At 40.2% G+C, this 22857-nt stretch overlaps 1 protein-coding gene and 1 pseudogene across 1 annotated transcript in view; both read right to left on the bottom strand.

Annotated features, from left to right (window-relative positions):
- The window catches only part of LOC126484358 (uncharacterized), a 322214-nt gene that overhangs the window by 192028 nt on the left and 107329 nt on the right, over positions 1 to 22857 (bottom strand). The window lies entirely within an intron of this gene.
- LOC126485693 (5S ribosomal RNA) lies at positions 11440 to 11558 on the bottom strand (annotated as a pseudogene).

The following is a 22857-nucleotide window of genomic DNA, read 5'->3' as shown; positions in this document are numbered from 1 at the left end:
TAAAACTTTGGTAATACTAATATTTGGATGATGAGATAGAGAGTAGTAAAAGGTTATACATTATTTCGTTCATGCCCAAACTCTACAGAATTATGTACAAAAGAACAAAATTTCAAAAAAGAGAGTCTTCCTTTCGTGGTGGTGGTGGTGGTGGTGGTGGTTAGTGTTTAACGTCCCGTCGACAACGAGGTCATTAGAGACGGAGCGCAAGCTCGCGTTAGGGAAGGATTGGGAAGGAAATCGGCCGTGCCCTTTCAAAGGAACCATCCCGGCATTTGCCTGAAACGATTTAGGGAAATCACGGAAAACCTAAATCAGGATGGCTGGTGACCGGATTGAACCGTCGTCCTCCCGAATGCGAGTCCAGTGTGCTAACCACTGCGCCACCTCGCTCGGTCCTTCCTTTCGTCAGACATGTTATGCATATAATAATAATATAATAATAATAATAATAATAATATGGACAGGTAGACAATTTAAGAAAATTCTTTCTAGAACGAGCAGAAACTAGCAAAATACACAAAGCAATCACTCATATAAATACATCAGCTACACCACTGCAATTTCATAGCCACCTCTACAACCCTTTAGATCACGTAACATCAACAGATACGAAGAAAGTAAATTGGAAAAAGAAAACACTACATGGCAAGCACCCGTATCATCTAACACAGCCACATATCGATCAAGACGCATCCAACACATGGCTAAGAAAAGGCAATATATACAGTGAGACGAAAGGATTCATGATTGCAATACAGATTCAAACAATAAACACCAGATATTACAGCAAGCATATTATTAAAGATCCCAATCCCACAACAGATAAATGCAGACTTTGCAAACAACAAATAGAAACAGTAGATCACATCACAAGTGGATGTACAATACTAGCAAATACAGAATACCCCATAAGACATGACAATGTAGCAAAAATAATACATCAACAGCTTGCCTTACAACATAAACTTATAAAACAACACGTTCCCACATACAAGTATGCACCACAAAATGTACTGGAGAATGATGAATACAAATTATACTGGAACAGAACCATTATAAAAGATAAAACAGCACCACATAACAAACCTGACATCATACTCACCAATAAAAGGAAGAAATTAACACAACTAATCGAAATATCCATACCCAATACAACAAATGTACAAAAGAAAACAGGAGAAAAAATTGAAAAATACATCCAACTGGCTGAGGAAGTCAAGGACATGTGGCATCAGGATAAAGTTGACATTATACCAATTATACTATCAACTACAGGAGTCATACCACACAATATCCACCAGTACATCAATACAATACAGCTACATCCAAACTTATATATACAATTACAGAAATCCGTAATTATTGATTCATGTTCAATTACCCGAAAGTTCCTAAATGCAATATAACATATACCGTACAGTTAAAAGGAAGTGACGCTTGATCAAGGTCCGCGTCACTTCCCATTTTTAACCAGACTTAACGTCTGAGAAAGTAAAGAAATAATAATAATAATAATAATAACAATAATAATTCCCGTGGAGGCCCAGGAAAAGAATAGGCCTCCGGTATGTTCTACCAGTCGTAAAAGGCGACGAAAAGAACAAACCACTAATACGGCTAACCCCCCTTTTAGTGTGATTAGTTGGTTCAGGACAGAACTAAAGAAGCCTCGGACAAGCGCCGTCATGGTCGGGGACGACGCTTGAACCCTATGCCCGCCCACAATGGTAACGACACTGCTAGCCAACTGGAAAATGATTCAAATCCAAATAGAGGTGTTTTGCAGGATATGCTTCCTGCAACCACCCTAGAAGGAAAACAAAGACAGAGGATGAGATGGTCAGATGAAGTTAATCGACACCTCATGTTCTGTTATTACCAAGCAACAAACCTAGGAACCAACACAACTGGATACAGATCACAAGTATACACAACATTTATTACCAGATATCCAAAACTAAAATTTTTAACAGAACGACGACTAGCTGATCAGATCCGTGTAATAATCAAAAATAACAGGATACCCCAGTCAGAATTAGAAAACATCAAACAACAAGTACAACAAATACTGGAACAACAAAATAATGTGCAATCAGAAGAAGAAGAAAATACAGTAATGGACTCAAACATCCCAGAGCAAACAATCAAAGAACAACACGCATCAATTAAACAGTCAGAGGAAAACGAAATCTTAAGACAGCCACCTGAACAAGCACAAATAGAACACGAAGTGACACACATGTTAGATATAGAAGAAAAATTTCAGCTGACATATATAGAATACAAAGACACAAATACAGACATTAGACCATTCTTGCATAGACCGCCAAATAACCCACAAGTCGAAACAACAATAAAAACTATCAACACAATCATACACAACAAAATAAATGCAAACATAACTATGGAAGAGTTACAACTACTGGTTTACATAGGAGCACTCACTACACTAAATATACACACTAGGCAGAGATCAGAACCAACCAACACACAGAAGAAACCCACAAAACCAGCATGGCAACACAGGCTACAGATCAGAATAGAAAAACTGAGAAAAGACATCTGACAAATAACACAATTTATAAGAAATGAAATCTCGGAAAAAACGAAAAAGGTTACGTAAAATCTCACAACAAGAAGCGACAGAGCAATTAGACGAAAGGAAGCAGAAATTACAAGCATTAGCCAAACGACTCAGAAGATATAAAAAAAGTGAAAATAGAAGGAAACAAAACCAAACATTCAACACAAACCAAAAGAAATTTTAAAAGACAATAGATAACACACACATTAAAATAGACAATCCACCAAACATAACAGACATGGAACACTTCTGGAGCAACATATGGTCAAACCCGGTACAACATAACAGGCATACACGGTGGATGCAAGGTGAAACAGATAAGTACAATATGATACCACAAATGCCTGAAGTGATAATTTTGCAACATGAAGTCACCCAAGCAATTAATTCTACTCACAACTGGAAAGCCCCTGGAAAAGATAAAATAGCAAATTTCTGGCTAAAGAAATTCACCTCAACACATTCACATCCAACTAAATTATTTAACAGTTACATTGCAGACCCATACACATTCCCTGATACACTTACACATGGAATAACTTATCTGAAACCTAAAGATCAAGCAGACACAGCAAACCCAGCTAAATATCGCCCCATAACATGCCTACCAACAATATACAAAATATTAACTTCAGTCATTACACAGAAATTAATGACACATACAACACAGAACAAAATTATAAATGAAGAACAAAAAGGCTGTTCCAAAGGAGCACGAGGATGTAAAGAGCAACTGATAATAGATGCAGAGGTGACATATCAAGCTAAAACTAAACAAAGGTCGCTACACTATGCATACATTGATTACCAAAAAGCTTTTGATACTGTACCCCACTCATGGTTACTACAAATATTGGAAATATACAAAGTAGATCCTAAATTGATACAGTTCCTAAACATAGTAATGAAAAATTGGAAAACCACACTTAATATCCAAACAAATTCAAATAATATCACATCACAGCCAATACAGATTAAGCGTGGAATATACCAAGGAGACTCATTAAGTCCTTTTTGGTTCTGCCTTGCTCTGAACCCACTATCCAACATGCTAAATAATACAAATTATGGATACAATATTACTGGAACATACTCACACAAAACCACATACATGGATGATCTAAAACTACTGGCAGCAACAAATCAACAACTCAACCAATTACTAAAGATAACAGAAGAATTCAGCAATGATATAAATATGGCTTTTGGAACAGACGAATGCAAGAAAAATAGCATAGTCAAGGGAAAACACACTAAACAAGAAGATTACATATTGGATAACCACAGCGACTGCATAGAAGCGATGGAAAAAACAGATGCCTATAAATACCTAGGATACAGACAAAAAATAGGAATAGATAATACAAATATTAAAGAAGAACTAAAAGAAAAATATAGACAAAGACTAACAAAAATACTGAAAACAGAATTGACAGCAAGAAACAAGACAAAAGGTATAAATACTTATTCGATACCAATATTGACCTACTCATTTGGAGTAGTGAAATGGAGTAACACAGACCTAGAAGCACTCAATACACTTACACGATCACAATGCCACAAATATAGAATACATCACATACATTCAGCAACTGAAAGATTCACATTAAGCAGAAAGGAAGGAGGAAGGGGATTTATCGACATAAAAAACCTACATTATGGACAGGTAGACAATTTAAGAAAATTCTTTATAGAACGAGCAGAAACTAGCAAAATACACAAAGCAATCACTCATATAAATACATCGGCTACACCACTGCAATTTCATAACCACTTCTACAACCCTTTAGATCACATAACATCAACAGATACGAAGAAAGTAAATTGGAAAAAGAAAACACTACATGGCAAGCAACCGTATCATCTAACACAGCCACACCTCGATCAAGACACATCCAACACATGGCTAAGAAAAGGCAATATATACAGTGAGACAGAAGGATTCATGATTGCAAAACAGGATCAAACAATAAACACCAGATATTACAGCAAGCATATTATTAAAGACCACAATACCACAACAGATAAATGCAGACTTTGCAAACAACAAATAGAAACAGTAGATCACATCACAAGTGGATGTACAATACTAGCAAATACAGAATACCCCAGAAGACATGACAATGTAGCAAAAATAATACATCAACAGCTTGCCTTACAACATAAACTTATAAAACAACATGTTCCCACATACAAGTATGCATCACAAAATGTACTGGAGAGCGATGAATACAAATTATACTGGAACAGAACCATTGTGACAGATAAAACAACACCACATAACAAACCTGACATCATACTCACCAATAAAAAGAAGAAATTAACACAACTAATCGAAATATCCATACCCAATACAACAAATATACAAAAGAAAACAGGAGAAAAAATTGAAAAATACATCCAACTGGGTGAGGAAGTCAAGGACATGTGGCATCAGGATAAAGTTGACATTATACCAATTATACTATCAACTACAGGAGTCATACCACACAATATCCACCAGTACATCAATGCAATACAGCTACATCCAAACTTATATATACAACTACAGAAATCTGTAATTATTGATACATGTTCAACTACCTGAAAGTTCCTAAATGCAATGTAACATATACAGTACAGTTAAAAGGAAGTGACGCTTGATCAAGGTCCGCGACACTTTCCATTTTTAACCAGACATAACGTCTGAGACAAGAAAGAAACAACAACAATAATAATAATAATAATATTAATAATAATAATAATAATAATAATAATAATAATAATAATAATCTATTATTAATAATTACTATTAGTGTTATTTTTATTATTGACAGTGGGTGCAGTTATATAAATTAGTTCATAATCATAACTTCTATACAAAGATACTATTTCACACATACAAGTTGATGTGAGTATAAAAACTTGTGAGCATCCAAATGCATACTCACCAGCCGCCACCGAAAACAAAAGAGTGCTATTAACATTCAGACTGAAAGTTTATTACTGGTAAGATTCACTGACATTGTTAGCCACAGTAGAGGGGAGAAGAATTACTGCACTTGATGAATGGAATGAACAGTCTAATGAGTATAAAATATGGACCGAAAGAAGCTGCAGGAAGTTAAACCTAATGCGGAACAAAAAAAATGACATAGGCAATGAACCTGAGATCAAATTTGATGGTCAGGAAGTAGTCGAAGCTAAGGCGTTCTGTTACGTTGGAAGCAACATAACGCGTGATAGACGATGAAAGGACAACAAAAAAGCAGACAGGAAAGAGGGACTTTATGACCAAATGCATTCGGAGCACAGTACTGTATGGCAGTGATTCATAGCCCGGAAAAGTCGGAACAGAAGGGACTCGAACCGTCTTTGTTGTGGTGCTACGGAAGGATGCTTAAAATTATGTGAACTGTTACTGCAACAAACGACGAAGTGCTCTGCAGAATTGGTAAATTTGCAAATATGGAAAACACTGACAGGAAGATGGAACATGATGATTTTGTAAGTGTTAAGACATCACGGAATAGTTTCCGTGGTACTGGCGGAAGCTGCAGAGGGTAAAATCTGCCGAGGCACCCGACAAGTAATTGACGACATAGGGTGCAAGATGCAGCCTGAAATAAATAAATTGGTTACAATGCTGTTCGTAGTGGGCCCGATCAAACCAAGCAACAGACTGACGACTTAAAAAAGAATTATTATTAATTTACCATCAATACTACTGCCACAAACATGAGAGTGATTCTGACTGTAATCCAGCTGGGCGGGAGCAGCTCCGTCTGTGTTTGTCGATTTGCACCAGCTTGCACCCTGAGCAGTAGCATTGTTAGACTCTGAAAATAGCTCCTATTGTTAACAGCAGTACGGCTTTCGCTGCGGCGCTGCTGCCTGCTTAATGTTAACAGGCGTACAATAGTAAGGAAATAATAAAACCACCAAAAAAATGCTGTTGTGAGCACGGTATGCTCACACACGTCAGGAAATGTTTTCTCTCCACGTACGTAAAACGTAGGATTATATTACGTAGCTAATACGATAAGCCGTTCACTTTGCTGCAGCTGCCATTTTATATCGTAATTTCTTGTTTCTGTAGTCGACAGTAACATTTCCCTTTTGTTGCTATTACCCATGCTGGAAAAGAAATGCTACTGTCGACTATACATGGTGTAAAATATCAGCAGTAGGAAAGTCGGAGTCGTATTAGCTACGTGATGCACGTCATGGACATAACCAGGATTTTGTCAAGGGGAGGAGGGTCCGATTTATTGAAGAGGACCTTAAGAAGCCTCATGTTTCTCATTTATTCTGAAAACTTCCATAAACGATAAACCAATTTATTCGAAAATGACTCGAAGTTTTCACCAACTGGAGATACAATCTCGCTACCTAGGCGTGCGATATTCTGGCAAACTACTAACAAGCACTCATGCTCCCATCTCCCTTCACCCTCTACGGTCATTTCACACTTTTTTCCTTCCAGTGTGAATTTGAACTGAGAAGTGAACAGGAATGCATGTGTCCAAATTTTTTGGGTCTCCGTCATTATTACCGACGGGCTTTTTAGAATAAAGACATCTCTGTTCGACAGAGAAGCTAGAATAATTGTTTGTGGCGAAAATGGAAAGGATCTCGAATTATTCACTCTTACACTTTCCCAATTGACCTCATTTAAGTATGCATCTTCCACTCCTTGTAATGCAAGAAAGATCATTTCTTACATTATCGAGTGTTCCTACAGAGAAATGCAAGAGCATAAGTAGGAGTATTCTGAATATTATTTATTTAACATACGGCTGTCAGTGCCGGGAGTCTCTGTAGGGACGCTTGGCTCGCCTCTTTTCATGAGGGGCTGCATGTTTAAGGTAACTGTACTCTGTCTGTATTTGGAAGGAATTGGTTGTAGTCAACACCAAGAAACCAAGCCGGCATTTGCCTAAACTGTAAGTGGGAAATTATTTTCAAGGTTGCTGACGGATGGATTTAAACCACTTCGCCTCCCCAGTCTAGAGATTGCTAGCACAGCGACTCAACACGCAGAACTATCCAAAGTCGGTAGAGAAGTTGGAAGAACTGGTACTTGTTCATTGTTTTAAAATAAAATAAAATTCATCACAACTAAAGATTTATCTCTGACACTACGTGTTTTCCTTTGTGCATGTTTAGTCACTTGATAGTGCAAGAATGCATGAATACGTATAGATCTATTTGTGGATGGAATTGCTAGCTTTAGTTATTATAGTATTACAACAGCGTAAATGGATTTGGACGCAATGGGGTGGGTGGGATGTAAGGTACAGTCGACTCGAACGAATTCAAGCGGCCAGCTGAAAAAAAAAAATCCTTTAGAAACGATCTCACTATAGGATGTGCTGTCATCATATATCCCTTTGGCTCTCCATCGCTCCGCATTGGAATTACTTTTCGTTACTGATTGCCGTCCGGGTGACCAGATTGGGCGATATTCTGCCATTTGGGCTACAAATGACAGGATATTGAACAATTTTTTTTAAAGAAATCCAACCATCGTCATTTGGGCAATAATTTTATTGATCAACGTAATTTTTGGGTTCCACACACAAATATAAGTATATTTTTAGGCACTGATTTTAATGTGATGTTGTGAAACAGTGAAATATTGCAACTTCAAAGCTCTAGCAGCCCCCACATAACACCGCGAGTGCTAACCGTAAACTGCTATAGATAGATAATTAGGTTATTAATATACATTTCTTTACTTAGCAGAACGTTAGCAGCCGAATCAGAATTCGATTTTCTCTTCTTTTTTTTGTTACAAACTTATCCGTAACCAGAGACTGTCACAACAGCTCAGAGTGTAAAAACAATAAACGGTAACATTTACATTAAATTCAACTTCAAGAAAGAACTGAACAGATTAATAAAACAAATGAGTTTAAGTAGGGCCAACAACTGGTCTTGGCTAAAATACGGTGGGCAGTAGCCGATAGTTCTATGGATGTGTGGACCGTTTGAAACTATCGTTGCTCTTTCTGACTTCGATAGGGCAAATCCCTTTTTTGTCATATGGATGAAAATCAAAATATTTTCAATTTCACTACACGGAAACTAGGTTGTGCGTAATTTCATTTATGTGACGGGGCGAGGGGCTGCCCCACCCACTGGATACGTCCTTGTGTACATGGCGCATTTCTGGTCTGATCGCTCACAAAACATCAACTTATTTATCTGGATTCGGTGTGCCAGACAAATTATTTTAATCTTATTGTCTCATTTCATTCTCGACATTATACATGCACATCGTACTCTCCAACTGTTCTCTAACCCTAGTACTCCGTCCTCGGTTGTCCACGTCTCCCCCAGCTGGCGGCACAAAATGACGGCACATTCCGTCATTTCCTCTCCATAACGCTATGCTTCTCATAGCGCGACAGCAGCTATGCCCAGTCGTAGAATATTTGTTTCATGCAGTTGCTTCAGCTACGCATAGTTAATAGTTTTTGTACGTACTTGTATTAATGTGATATTTGCCGTACTGTTACTGCCTAATAACTAGTACTTCGATTGAGTATTTCTGCATAAAAAATACAATTTTTGCTCCCGTTGATAATGATGAAATCTCTTAATGTATAAAGGCATCTAAACCTAAGGTCTCTTTAAAAGTTTTCTAAACTGCATAATCTTTGTAAAAATACAAGAATTCGTTACAATTCTGACAAGCTTATTAATTGTTTTTCCCTATATGCTAAACAGTTATTTCACTTTGCAGTTACAATATCAATTTTCAATTTGTTCCAAAGTTTTGGCAAACCATTTCGAAATTCTTTCGTGAAATTTATCGCTTTTTTTCTACTGTTGAAATCTGCTCTGTTCACGTGTTCCTGTGCTACCACATAATCAGTACCATATATCACACATTCGCTCGTCTATTGGGCCCTAAAAATCTTTTTCAAGGCTTCGTTCCACGTGTTCAGTATGGAGTAAAATAATTTGTTCTTATGAATGTACCAAATTCCACACTTGCAACATTTGACAGACAAGTTTTTCGAAGGATGCAGTTTACGTAACTACGACCTTGCTCATTAGCTTTGTAAAAACATTCCTGTCTGTCCTGTTTGCTCTCGCCTTTCCCTCACACAACATGCATCCCCATTTTACAGGTTTTTCTGAATTATGATACTGGTTTTTTTCAGATTCCTTAAATTCTCATCTTTCAATTGTCTCAAGCCACAAAATGAATTATTAATGATTTTTCGGATTTAGCACTTGAGCTTTCCACTCGAAATCGTTAATGCCTTTGAGAGTTCTAGTTTGATTTTGATCCTGAAATGATGCTGAGCATGTAGTAATAAAATCAAAAGAAGTTGCAGAACAATTTCATACATAGATTCTTTCTCTCTCTCTTTTTTCGAAAGCAAGTATATAGTTTCTCGGGGTGGCTCAAGGGACCACATCGCAGCATGTGATTATAGGGACCAACTAAAACGTGTCTTCAGTCCTTCAGACGATCCATCTGAAGGACGACCCAGAACCACGACAACATACGAAAACACCGAAAAAGTGCTGTGTATAATTTTTTCACGACTGGCGATTACAAGTGTATTGAATAGATGGCGGCACTTACGTATCGGAAGAAATATGGAAAAATTTCTCTTGAATTTCTGTAATCGGTTAGCTTTGTGTGATTTATGTACAGCATATTTTTAATGCTGACAAAAATCAAATGCGAAAATGAATGCCTGAACCACTTCAAATGTATCTCAAGTGACTTTGTATGTCAACGTATGCTTGTGAAGAAGAGAGTCCATCACTTCAGATCTTAATCGTTCATCTCAAAAAGGTTTAAACAGTTACTACGAGTACTGCACCAAATGGATAGAAAAGTCAGATTTGCAAAAGAAAATCCTTCACTCAGGCAATCTTTTTACCAAGCAAGTGCATGGAATTAAGCCGAGTTGTTCCAAAATGCACTCTGTTCATTACATTTCTCACCATTGACTACGTAGATGTAAGTTACATTGACTACCGCCGACCTGGAAAAGTAACGAAGTTTGTGGCTAGAGATATTCTGAGACGAATGCAGAGGCGTAGACAGATACTTTGCCGACCTTTTTAATGGATCTTTGTGACTGTTGCAGGTACAAACGAAAGGTGCGAGTAGAAGACAATAAAGCAAGCAATAGATATAGATCCGGAAACCTATGACTTCCCGTCTATAGCGTATTACGATTGAGTACATGAACAATTTGCAACTGGAGATATACACTTGCGAAAAAGCACATTACAACAAGCGTTCCGTTTGTGTGAAGGCAAGCTTCAGCATGTCTCCTCATCGTACCTCCTCCACGTTAAAAACCCCAGACGTGTTCAGAGTGCGTTGACAAATATCCACAATTCGTTCCCGGAGTTCATCGACACTATCAACCGGCCTGGAATGTGCCAAAGCTTTTAACTATCCCCACACAAAGAAATTCGAAGGGTTCTGGTTGGGTGACGTGGGAGCCCAAGCTATTGCCGAGCAACGACCAATACCTGTACACTTGTTGTCGAAGATGCGTGCTACGTATTTCCGAACAGATTTATAAAGTGTGGCGGTGCATCATCAGGCATGTACCACATACACATACTTTCACAATAAGGACCATTATCCAAATAGTTGGTTACTAAAAGCTAAAACTAAACCCCCGTCTGAACAGGCCTTGGAAGGCCCAACGGTACCGACCGGCCGCCATCTCATACTCATCCCATAGGCGTCACTGGATGCGGATATGGAGGGACACGTGGTCAGCACACTGCTCTCCCGGCTGTATGTCAGTTTACGAGACCGGAGCCGCTACTTCTCAATCAATTAGTTCCTCAGTTTGCCTCACAAAGGTTGAGTGCTCCCAGCTTGCCAACAGCATTCGGCAGACCCGAATGCTCACCCACCCAAGAGCTAGCCCAGCCCGACAGCGCTTAGCTTCGGTGATCTGACGGGAACCGGTGTTACCACTGCGGCAAGGCTGTTGGCAAATAGTTGGTTGGCTCTTGCATAATTGCACCTGAACATACGCTGTATACAGCAAACCACTGGTTTCTGAAACTGTTTATTGATGCGCAACGGTGATATTATCTTCAGCTATGGCGTACTATGGTTATACAGGGCGGGGAAAATAAAAACTCCCTGGAGACCCAAGCTGCAGGGAACAAAGAAACACTGCAGAGGAAACCGACTATAGCAGATGTTGAAAGTGACCACCATTCACCTCTTGGCACTTCTGGACCCTGCTCAGCAAGTCGCTGAAGGCGGACCGAAGCTGGACTGCTGGAATCGCTGCACTCTCATCCGAAATGTTCCTCTACAGTTCTTGAAGACTATGAGTATTATTGCGACACACTATAGACCTTATGGCTCCCTATACAAAAGCAAACGCAAGCTGACAGCTGGTTTTAATGCACGAAAAACAGACACTCGGTAGGGACGCATGTGCAGGTCCAGATGGAGTACTCGCCCGCATAACCGGCGTGACAGGCCGGTCTCTTGTGACAGGCGTCGGGTTGATTTGGTAGGACTGTGAAGCATTTTCTGGTGAACTGAAGCCACATTCTCTGGCGCGTGGGCCCGTTTCGGAATGTTTTTTGAGTTTTTTAAAACAGATTCTGTCTGACGCCGTTATCAGACTAAGCGTTGCGTGGCACTCTTTGATGGCACTTTCACATCATTAAACTTCTCAGTAAACGACTGACCATTTCTGACCATTTCCACTACTCTGTTGTCACGAAACTTTCCGCAACGAACACCCGCTTCCCCAATTCCCCTTCGCATTGCTCCACTCACACTGACACAGCGCGCGCTGCGCTCTGAACTGGTTTGGAACTCGTGGTATGCACGTCACGGGGAATGGTTATATGTATACATTCACGGCCACTCTTTTCCACTCGTCCGGACCACTTTTATTTGACACATCATGTGTGTGCGGTTGGGTGTGAATGTGAAGCCAGAAGGTAAATAGTACTAAACAGCTGGGGCAGTTAAGTAGCCACTCAAGGGCTAATCGTCTTGTGCGATAGTACCGGACTTGTCTTTCCATCGTAATAAGTTCTGAACTGTGTTTTATAATGCATTATTCTATTTGTACATCTACAACTATATCTACATACATTCTTCACAAACCACTGAATGGTTCGTGGCGGAGGGTGCCCTGTACCACTAATAGTCATTCCTCTTCCCGTTTCACTCGCAAATAGGGTGATGAAATAACGACTGTCTATGCCTCCGTGCGAGCCCTGATCTCGAAGATCTTATCTTCGTGACCACGTTGGTGGTAGTGGAATCGTTCAATGTCGCCTTCCGTCCAATGATTCCCGTTTGACTTCCCGGAACATCTCCTTAACACTTGCCTGTTGCTCGAACCTCCCGGTAACAAATCTAGCAGCACGCCTCTGAATTGCTTTGATGTCTTCAATCAATCCGATCTCGTGCGGATTTCAAACATTCGAACAGGACTTAACAGTGGTTCAAACTACTTTCTCGTATGCTGTCTCCTTAACAGATAAACCACACTTTCCTAAAGTTCTCGCACTAAACAATTCGTCTTCCCTGCTAAAAATCCTTACACGCACGTTCCATTGCATATTGATTTACAACGTTACTCGCAGATATTTAATCAACATGACTATGTCCAGCAGCACACTATCAATGCTGTATTCGAACATATGGGTTTGTTTTTCCTATTCATCCGCATTAAATTAAGTTTTTCTACATTTAAAGTTAGCTTCCATTCATCACACTAACGAGAAATTTTGTGTGTCTCACCTTGTATGTTCCTACGGTCACTCAACAATACCTTTCAGTACACCACAGCACCATCAGTAAATAGCCGAAGACTACTCACCCTGTCTGCCACATCATTTATGTACATAGAAAATAACACAGGTCAGATCACACATTCCTGGGGCACTCCTGACGATACCCTTATCTCCTATGAACACCCGCAGTAGAGGACAACATAATGAGTCCTGTTACTTAAGAAGTCTTCGAGCCACTCACATATCTGAGAACCTATTCCGTATGCTTGTACCTGCGTTAACAGTCTGCAGTGTGGCACAGTGTGAAATGATTTACGGAAATCTATGAATACGGAGTCCGCCTGTTGCCCTTCACTTATAGATCGGACGATATCATGTGAGAAAAGGCAAGCTGAGTTTCGCACGAACGAAGTTTTCAAGAACCGAGTGGTCTGTTGACAGAAGCATTTTCTCTCTGAAGGAAATTTATTGTATTCGAACTTGAAATATCTTCAAGGGTTTTGAACCAAACAGATGTTAAGGATACTAGTCTGTAATTTTGCTGACCACCTGCTCCTCGATCCCCGCACCCAATGACGCCTTTGGGCGACCGGTCAGTACCATTGGGCCTTCATGGCCTGTTAGGGCGCACTTCAGTTTTAATGCATACAGTAGAAGGTACTGCCTTTAGACATAAATATGGAGCTGCTGTCTTAGTACCCATCAGAAGATGGATGCACGTAAAACTTTTTTTAAGGTCACTTACTTGTTGTGCTTTTAATAATCAAACACCCTGTAGAATCGTATTTCAGGAATCGAACAGACTTTCTACAGTACACAACCTCACTTGTCAGTCTGAAAGTGGACACCAACAACACAGTTGTCTTTTTTTTCTTTTTACGTTTCTTGTTAAGATGTTACGTTCTTCAGTTTCTATAAAAAGTCAGGATTCACACTACCTGAAGGACAAAGGAAAGGAGATTAAGGGTTCACGACATGTTAACAACGAAGCCAGAGACGGAGCACAAAATCGGACTCGGTAAGGAGGTCGAAGGAAAATAGGTAGTGCACGTGAAGCGATTTAGGGGAATCGCGGGACGGTCCCTACACTTAGCTCCGTCCGTCCAGATCAGTGTTGAATTGATGGCGGTAGGGAGTCAGTGTGCAGACCAAAATTCCCTTAAACTACGAGTCGCAATGTGTGTGAATGTTGCACGCTAGTGTTTCATACGCAGCCTTTGCCACCCACCTTTTGTTGGCCATTGAGCTGGCATTCTGGATGAATCCGCCTCTCCTGCAGGCTCCCAGTGTAACCCCCTCTATAATGCAGTAAAAAAAGTCTCATTTTGTTTCCATTAGTGTCTCTCAAGCAAGTCTGACACAGTTACCCATTCCTTCCTGACCACATTGCATTCGGTGTACCACACTATGTGATCAAAAGTATCCGGACACTCGAAAGACATGTATTTTTCACATTAGGTGCATTGTGCTGCCACCTACTACCAGGTACTCCATATCAGCGACCTCAGTAGTCATTAGACATCGTAAGAGAGCAGAATGGGGTGCTCCGCGGAACTCACGGACTTCGAACGTGATCACGTGATTGGGTGTCACTTGTGTTCATACGTCTGTACGCGAGACTTCCACACTCCTGAACATCCCTAGATCCACTGTTTCCGATGTGGTAGTTAAGTGGAAACGTGAAGGGACACGTGCAGCGCAAAAGCGTAGTGGCCGACCTCGTCTCTTGACTGACAGAGACCGCCGACAGTTGGAGAGGGTCGTAATGTGTAACAGGCAGAAATCCATCCAGACAATCACACAGGAATTCCAAACAGAATCAGGATCCACTGTAAATAGTCAGTTAGGCGGGAAGTGAGAAAACTTGGATTTCATGGTCGAGCGGCTTTTCATAAGCCACGCATCACGTCGGTAAATGCCGAACGACGGCCCGCTTCGTGTAAGGAGCGTTGGACGATTGAACAATGGAAAAACGTTGTGTGGAGTGACGAATCACGGTACACGATGTGGCGATCTGATGGCAGGGTGTGGGAAGGGCGAATGCCCGGTAAAAGTCATCTGTCAGCGTGTTTAGTGCCTATAGTAAAATTCGGAGGCGGTGGTGTTACAGTGTGGTCATGTTTTTCATAGAGCGGGCTTGCACCCCTCGTTGTTTTGCATGGCACCATCGCAGCACAGGCTTACCTTGATGTTTTAAGCACCTTCTTGCTTTACACTGTTGAAGAGCAGTTTTGAGATGGCGATTGCATCTTTCAACACGATCGAACACCTGTTCATGGCTGGTTCAAATGGCTCTGAGCACTATGCCACTTAACTTCTGAGGTCATCAGTCGCCTAGAACTTAGAACTAATTAAACCTAAGGACATCACACACATCCATGCCCGAGGCAGGATTCGAACCTGCGACCGTAGCGGTCACGCGGTTCCAGACTGAAGCGCCTTTAACCGCACGGCCACACCGGCCGGCCACCTGTTCATAATGCACGACCTGTGGCGGAATGATTACACTACAATAACATCCCTGTAATGGCTGACCTGCACAGAGTCCTGATCTGAATCATAGAGAACAACTTCGGGATGTTGTGGAACGCCGACTTCGTGCCTGGACTCACCGACCGACATCGATACCTCTCCTCAGTGCAGCACTCCGTGAAGAATGGGCTGCCATTCCACTAGAAACCTTCCAGCATCTGACTGAACGTATGTCTGCGAGAGAGCTAGCTGTCATAGAGGCTAAGGGTGGGCCAACACCATACTGAATTCCACCATTACCGATGGAGGGCGCCACGAACTTGTAAGTGATTTTCAGCCAGGTGTCCTGATACTCTCGATCAAATAGTGCATGTCTGAAACCTCTAGATAACATTTCGTTGACCTACAGGAGAACTAAAACAAAAATAGTCGATGTCTCAGCCAAAAAACTGTCTTTCATTACCAGTCCAACAAATGTTCACAAACGTTTCGCATTTTCGAACAAATATTAGCTTACAATACACGGAAATTGTACTGATGTCAAGTTGTGCTAATGATATGAACAAGTTTTGAATTTTTTCTAAAACAAGCTCTAAATTTCTGGGACTACATACATAGTTTTTGTTACCTAAAACAGCTGTCTGAACCACTTTTATTCGTTAAATGATTTTCTGGTTAAACATTAAACAAGGCTGAATGAGGCAGAGGTCACAATGCAAGTAGCCAGGATATGCTATAGAGGTGAATAATGTTTTGATTGCATCTGGAGAGGCGTCACAATTTAGTGCATTATACTCTTCGGATTATGACGTAATCACCTGTTGATACACAAATGGAATTACGGGAAGTCAATTCATCAGAAAACTGCAATGTTTCCATCGCTATATGGTCAGTTACGATTCAGTGTGAGGTTCGAATACTTTGAGCACTGACGCCACTCAGAGTCCTATTAATAAAAATAGCGGTAGCTATTACTGATATTCCTGCTTCATACTGAAGGGAGTTAGTGCCCATCCGGAGTGACATGGACGTTTAACATTGATGTGTTGTGGATGAAACAACTTTATGAAATTACGTAAATACTTTTCGTTGTTAATGTGATTAACTGCTTTAGAGTCTGTTCTCCAAAGATGATTTCGCTGTTTTGCTGTTGAAGTCTGTAAAAAATACTCCTGTTAGGCATCTAGCACACAGCTGCTCGCTTGCGCAAGTGGTTCAGTGTCTTTGATCACTAACACGTGTAATAACATATCTTTAGTCACAATTTAGTGCATTATACTCTTCGGATTATCTTGTTCAATCTCAGCAAATCGATTTCTTCGGATCTGCATCTCCATTTATAAAAGAACATGACCAAAAGGTATATGTCCATAGTCGAAGACCGTATTGTAGAATTATTATGTGTGTTATACACTTGTTACAGAAATTCTACGTTTTCAGACCGTGTTGCGAGACATAGCCCATCACGCTTGTAAATAAGTTGAAAATAACGTAAACTACCCGAAATATCGACCGCTGCGTTTGAACAACAAGCAGGTTATGCCTCTTTCACACACTTCGGGAACAATTCATCTGCTTTAGGTTTATACCGACAGTGGCTGCTATAGCCAGTATCAGAAGTGACAAGAGAAACAACGGACGGTTAAATATTTCGTGTAAGCGAAACTGAATCTAAAACCACCTTATATAGTCACATGTTCAATACTGATACTTCAGCAAGTATTCTTAAGTTGCAAAACTATCTAAGAGCTAAACAATTCGTTGCATACAGGAATCCTTACTATAACGTTATTCCACGCAGTATTGTTTGATATTCAAGGTTTGCAACGACGAATCACAACGCACTAATGGGAAGAAGTAGTATTCTGGCGATCTTGGAAATTGTTTGCTGTTGGCCTAAGAAAGCGTAAATACTACATAGTTCAAAAGTAAGATATTTTTTGGGAAGTTATTTTGTCCTGAAAACCAAACAGATAAGTACCATTTTAGTCCCAAACTGTGGATATCTGCTGTTTTCATATTATTTTGGAAAGAACAACAGTTCCGTCGTGCTATATACGAACATTCTCACTAGTTTTTAAAATAATTAATTGTTAGGACCAGTCACAGCAATTTCGAAAAGAAATTCTCCATTTCGTCTGTCATCGTTCAGCCCTGGATCGTAAAAGAGATGGCGTGATTCTTCCTCACCAGCGTGGAAATGGTACAATGTGACCAGAAACGTCAATTTAGCATTGAAACAGGTGTGACTTTTGTGTGAAATTGTTTTCATGTTAGCTATGGTCAAAGTGGATCTGAAGACGCCTGTGGAGAAAACGTAATAATTAACTGTTCGATACCTTCGTAGTTGCAGCGCCACAGCTCTAAAAAGGGACCTTTTGCATTAACCCAGGTAATTTTCTAACAACAAGGATTAAATGTTCTTTTAAGAGCAAGGTCAATACAAAGTCTATTGAAATGGGGAATCATCGTAATCGGCTCATTCAGAAAGAAATGAGTGTTGCGATGAACAGAAACATAAATGAGTGTGTGCAGTGCCACTGATTCCAAATTAGTGTATCTGAGCAATCACAGAAAGATGACAGAAACTGGAAATCTACCAAAGTAACCTTGAGATGCAGACCAATACCAAGTCAGCGACCTTTCACTGAAATGATCGAACAAGCACGTGGTATCGGCGTGCTATATCGGTTCGTCGTGAAATGGCCCTAATATCAGGCTCAACAGCGCAATCTCGGTGCGATATGATCCTTTCACACGCACATGAGCCAAGTGGCGTAATGCCCCACTTCCTACATCGCTGCAGTTGTCGATGATACCTGTGATTGCAGCAACTAGTATGTCCAGTAGTACGGAACGTACAATATAACCGCTTACGGAAGTTTCGTTTTATCTTACGTTAGTTGTTTTACGCTAATCCTGTCGCAGATATAATCTTTATTCTAATCGTTACTCATATTAATGTTGTATATCTATTTAGTGTCGAAAATTACGTGTTAGATCTTTGAAATAACCATTGCCTACATTCCAGTCTTAAAGCTGAAACAAATTTTGTTCCATAATAATCACTGCGAATTTCAATATTTGTTCAAGCGATATGCTATAACTATCATCATTGTTGATACATGTAAGTAGCCAAGTAGAAGATACGGCGAGAAAAAGTTGCGTTGAATTAATTAATTAGAAAAAATCGCACATTCCGTGAGTTAAAGTAATAACTTTACTGACAAAAAATAAACATTTTGAAACTTGATACTGTCAGTCTGTCACACATGCAATGGACGTGAAGCAGCAGATGGAAAAATTGGAAATCTGTGGTAAGTTCTTATGGGACCAAACTGCTGAGGTCATCGGTCCCTGAGCTTACACACTACTTAATCCGACTTAAACTAACTTACTCTAGGGACAACACCCACACCTATGCCCGATGGAGGACTCGAACCTCCGACGGGGGCAGCCGCGCGGACCGTGACAAGGTGCCAAAGAGTAGATGAACGGAATGGTTTTTGTATTGAAAACAGTGCATAAGATGAACATCAACATAAGTAAAACAAGATATTGGAACCTAGTCGAATTAATTTATGCGTTTTTTTAGGAATTACATTAGGAAATGGCACTCTTAAGGTTTGAAATTCGTATAAATGTAATACTGGATGTATCACAATTAACTAGAATGGCTGAAAATATATGATTATGGAAGCAAAAGCTATCGCGTAACGTGTGTGCAAACAAAGTGTTCGCGAGATAAGAGCGAATGCGTGATTACAAGTTGCTACCGACTTCACTAAGAAATATGGTCTTAGTTAATATAAACGTATTTGAAATTTAACTAAGTCCCATCATACCAGGTTCAAATTTCACGCAAGTCTTACATTAACCATAAATACAATACTGCTGTAGAATGCTCCCTGTTACGAATTACTGTACACTCGTACCCGTTAACGATGCACGACATGTTGTTGTCACGTCTGAATACAAAACTGCACTCGTCTCTGGATTGACTTAAGGTTTCTTTCAAACACCACTGCACCGATACTAATTCCCTGCTCCAATTCTTTAATTGTATCAGTTGGATTTCTCTAAACTTCACTTTTGAGATGACCTCAGAGAGAAAAACCCTGGCGACGGGAATATGGTGATCATGGAACCAAGGTGCAGCTTCTGTTCGACCTATTCATTCTGGATCAAATTAATCGGCAAGAAAATGTATCGGTGCCCTACCATGGATACGACAGTTCCAGAACATGTGCTACGAGTGATCTTTGAGCTCAGGTTAAATGTGTACTTCATCGAAGAGTTTACATTCCAAATACATTTGTGCTAACCATGTTTACGGGAGCGTTTGTACTTCTATTATCGGATATATTCCTACATGTCAGCTTTTGCCTTTACTTTGGATACATCCCTATTCAACACGTTTACGCCTGCGCCCAGAATTCTGTTTTTCGCAGTCGTGTGGCGAGATTATTTTAATGGTACCCTGCATCTTACGGCGCTGCTTTTTCTGTTTCTCACCGTTGTGCGGTGGTGTATTCATAACCCCTAGGCCATCTTTTTAATATACTGATGTTTCATTTTGAAAGAAGTTTATTTTAAAATACGAGAGATAATAAAAAATAATTTTACAAACTTCTGACTGGTTTGGTTTGATGCGGCCCGCCACGAATGCCTCTCCTGTGCCAACCTTTTCATCTCAGAGTAGTCCTCAATTTTTTGCTGGATGTATTCCAAACTCTGTATTCCTCTACCGTTTTTACCCTCTACCGCTCCCTCTAGTGACATGAAACTTATTCCCTCATGTCTTAACAAATGTTCTATCATCCTGTCCCTTCTTCTTGTCAGTGTTTTCCATATATTCCTTTCTGATTCTGTGCAGAATCTCCTCATTCGTTACCTTATCAGTCCACCTAATTTTCAACATTCGTCTGTAGCATCACATCTCAAATGCCTCGATTCTCTTCTTTTCCGGTTTTCCTATGGTCCATTATTCAGCACCATACAATACTGTGCTGCAAACAAACATTCTCAGGAATTTCTTCTTCAAATTAAGGCCTATGCTTGATACTAGTAGACTTCTCTTGGACAGGAAAGCCGTTTTGACCAGTGCTGGTCTACTTTTTATGTCCGCCTTTCTCCGCCCGTCACGGTTTAGTTTGCTGCTTCGGTAGCACAATCCCTTAACTTCATTTACTTCGTGACCATCGATCCTGATGTCTAGATTCTCGCTGTTCTTATTTCTGCTACTTCTAATTACTTTCATCTTTCATCAATTTACTCTCAGTCGCGATTCTGTACTCATTAGACCATTCCACTTAGCTGATCTTGTAGTTCTTCTTCACTTTCACGAGGATGGCAATGTCATCAGCGGAGCTTATCATTGATATACCTTCTCCTTGAATTTTAATTCCACTCTTGAACCTTTCTTTTATTTCCGTCATTGCTTATTCGATGTGCAGATTGAACAGTAGGGGTGAAAACTGCATCCCTGTCTTACTCTCTTTTTAATTCGAGCACATTTTTCTTGTTCTGTCACCCTTATTACTCCCTGTTGGCGCTTGTACACGTTCTATATTACCCGTCTCTCCCTATAGCTTACCCCTACTTTCCTCAGAACTTCAAATATTTTGCACGATTTGATACTGTCGAATGCTTTTTCCATGTCGATAGATCCTATGAACGTATCTTGATCTTTTCGACTTGCGTCCATTATCAAGTACAATACCTGATCTGCATCCGATGCCTTTACCTTTCTTAAAGCCAAAATGATTGTCGTCTAACACATTCTCAATTTTATTTTCCATTCTCCTGTATATTATTCTTCAAATGGCTCTGAGCACTATGGGACTTAACATCTGTGGTCATGAGTCCCCTAGAACTTAGAACTACTTAAACCTAACTAACTTAAGGACATCACACACATCCATGCCCGAGGCAGGATTCGAACCTGCGACCGTAGCAGTCGCGCGGTTCCGGACTGAGCGCCTAGAACCGCTAGACCACCGCGGCCGGCTATATTATTCTTGTCAGAAACCTAGATGCTTGCGCTGTTAAGCTGATTGTGCGATAATTCTCGCACTTGTCAGCTCTTGCAGTCTCCGGAGTTGTGTGCACTATATTCTTCCGAAAGTCAGATGATATATCGCCAGACTCATACATCCTACACACCAACGTGAATAGTCGTTTTGATGCCACTTCCCCAAATGGTTTTAGGATGTCTGATGGAATGTTATATATTCCTTCTGTCTTAGTGGATATTAAGTATTCGAAAGCTCTTTTAAATTCTGATTCTTGTACTGGACTGTTTCTTGTATCACGTCATCAGACAAGCCATTCCCGTCTCAGAGATATTAAGTGTATTCTTTCCACCTATCAGCTCTCTCCTGCATTTAACCCTGGAATTCCCATTGCACTCTTAATGTTACCACCCTTGCTTTTAATTTAATCGAAGGTTGTTTTGCCTTTTCTATGTTCTGAGTCAGCCCTTCCGATACACATTTCTTTTTAGATATGTTAAATTTTTCATGTAGGCTTTTGACATGAACTTCATTTTCATTTATTTCGTTCCTAAGCCGCTTGCGTTTCCGTATTCCAGAGTTTCCGTGAACATTTTTGTACTGCCCTCTTTCATCGATCAACTGAAGTTATTCTTCCGTTACCCACGGTTTCCTCGTAGTTACCTTCTTTGCACTTATGTTTTTTTTCCCAACTTCTTTGTTTACGCTTTTTACAGATGTCCATTCCTCTTCACCTGAACTGCCTTCTGAGTTATTCCTTATCACAGTATCTACAGCCTTTGAGAACTTCAAGCGCATCTCTTCATTCTTTAGTACTCCTGTATCTCATTGCTTTGCGTGCTGACTGCTCCTGACTAGCCTCTTAAACTTCATCACTATCACATTGAGACCTGTGCCTGTAGCTGCTGCTTGGAACATCTTAGAACCCAGTACCTGATTTCAGTCTCTGTGTGTGACCATGACGTAATCTAACTGAAATCTTCCCGTATCTCCAGGCCTTTCTCAAGTATACATCCTCCTTTTGTGATTATTGAA

This window comes from Schistocerca serialis, chromosome 6 (genome assembly GCF_023864345.2).
Source record: "Schistocerca serialis cubense isolate TAMUIC-IGC-003099 chromosome 6, iqSchSeri2.2, whole genome shotgun sequence".
In the NCBI taxonomy this organism is placed as follows: Eukaryota; Metazoa; Arthropoda; class Insecta; order Orthoptera; family Acrididae; genus Schistocerca; species Schistocerca serialis.
Note: the sequence above shows the minus strand (reverse complement) of the source record. Positions and strands in the feature narration are given on the sequence as shown.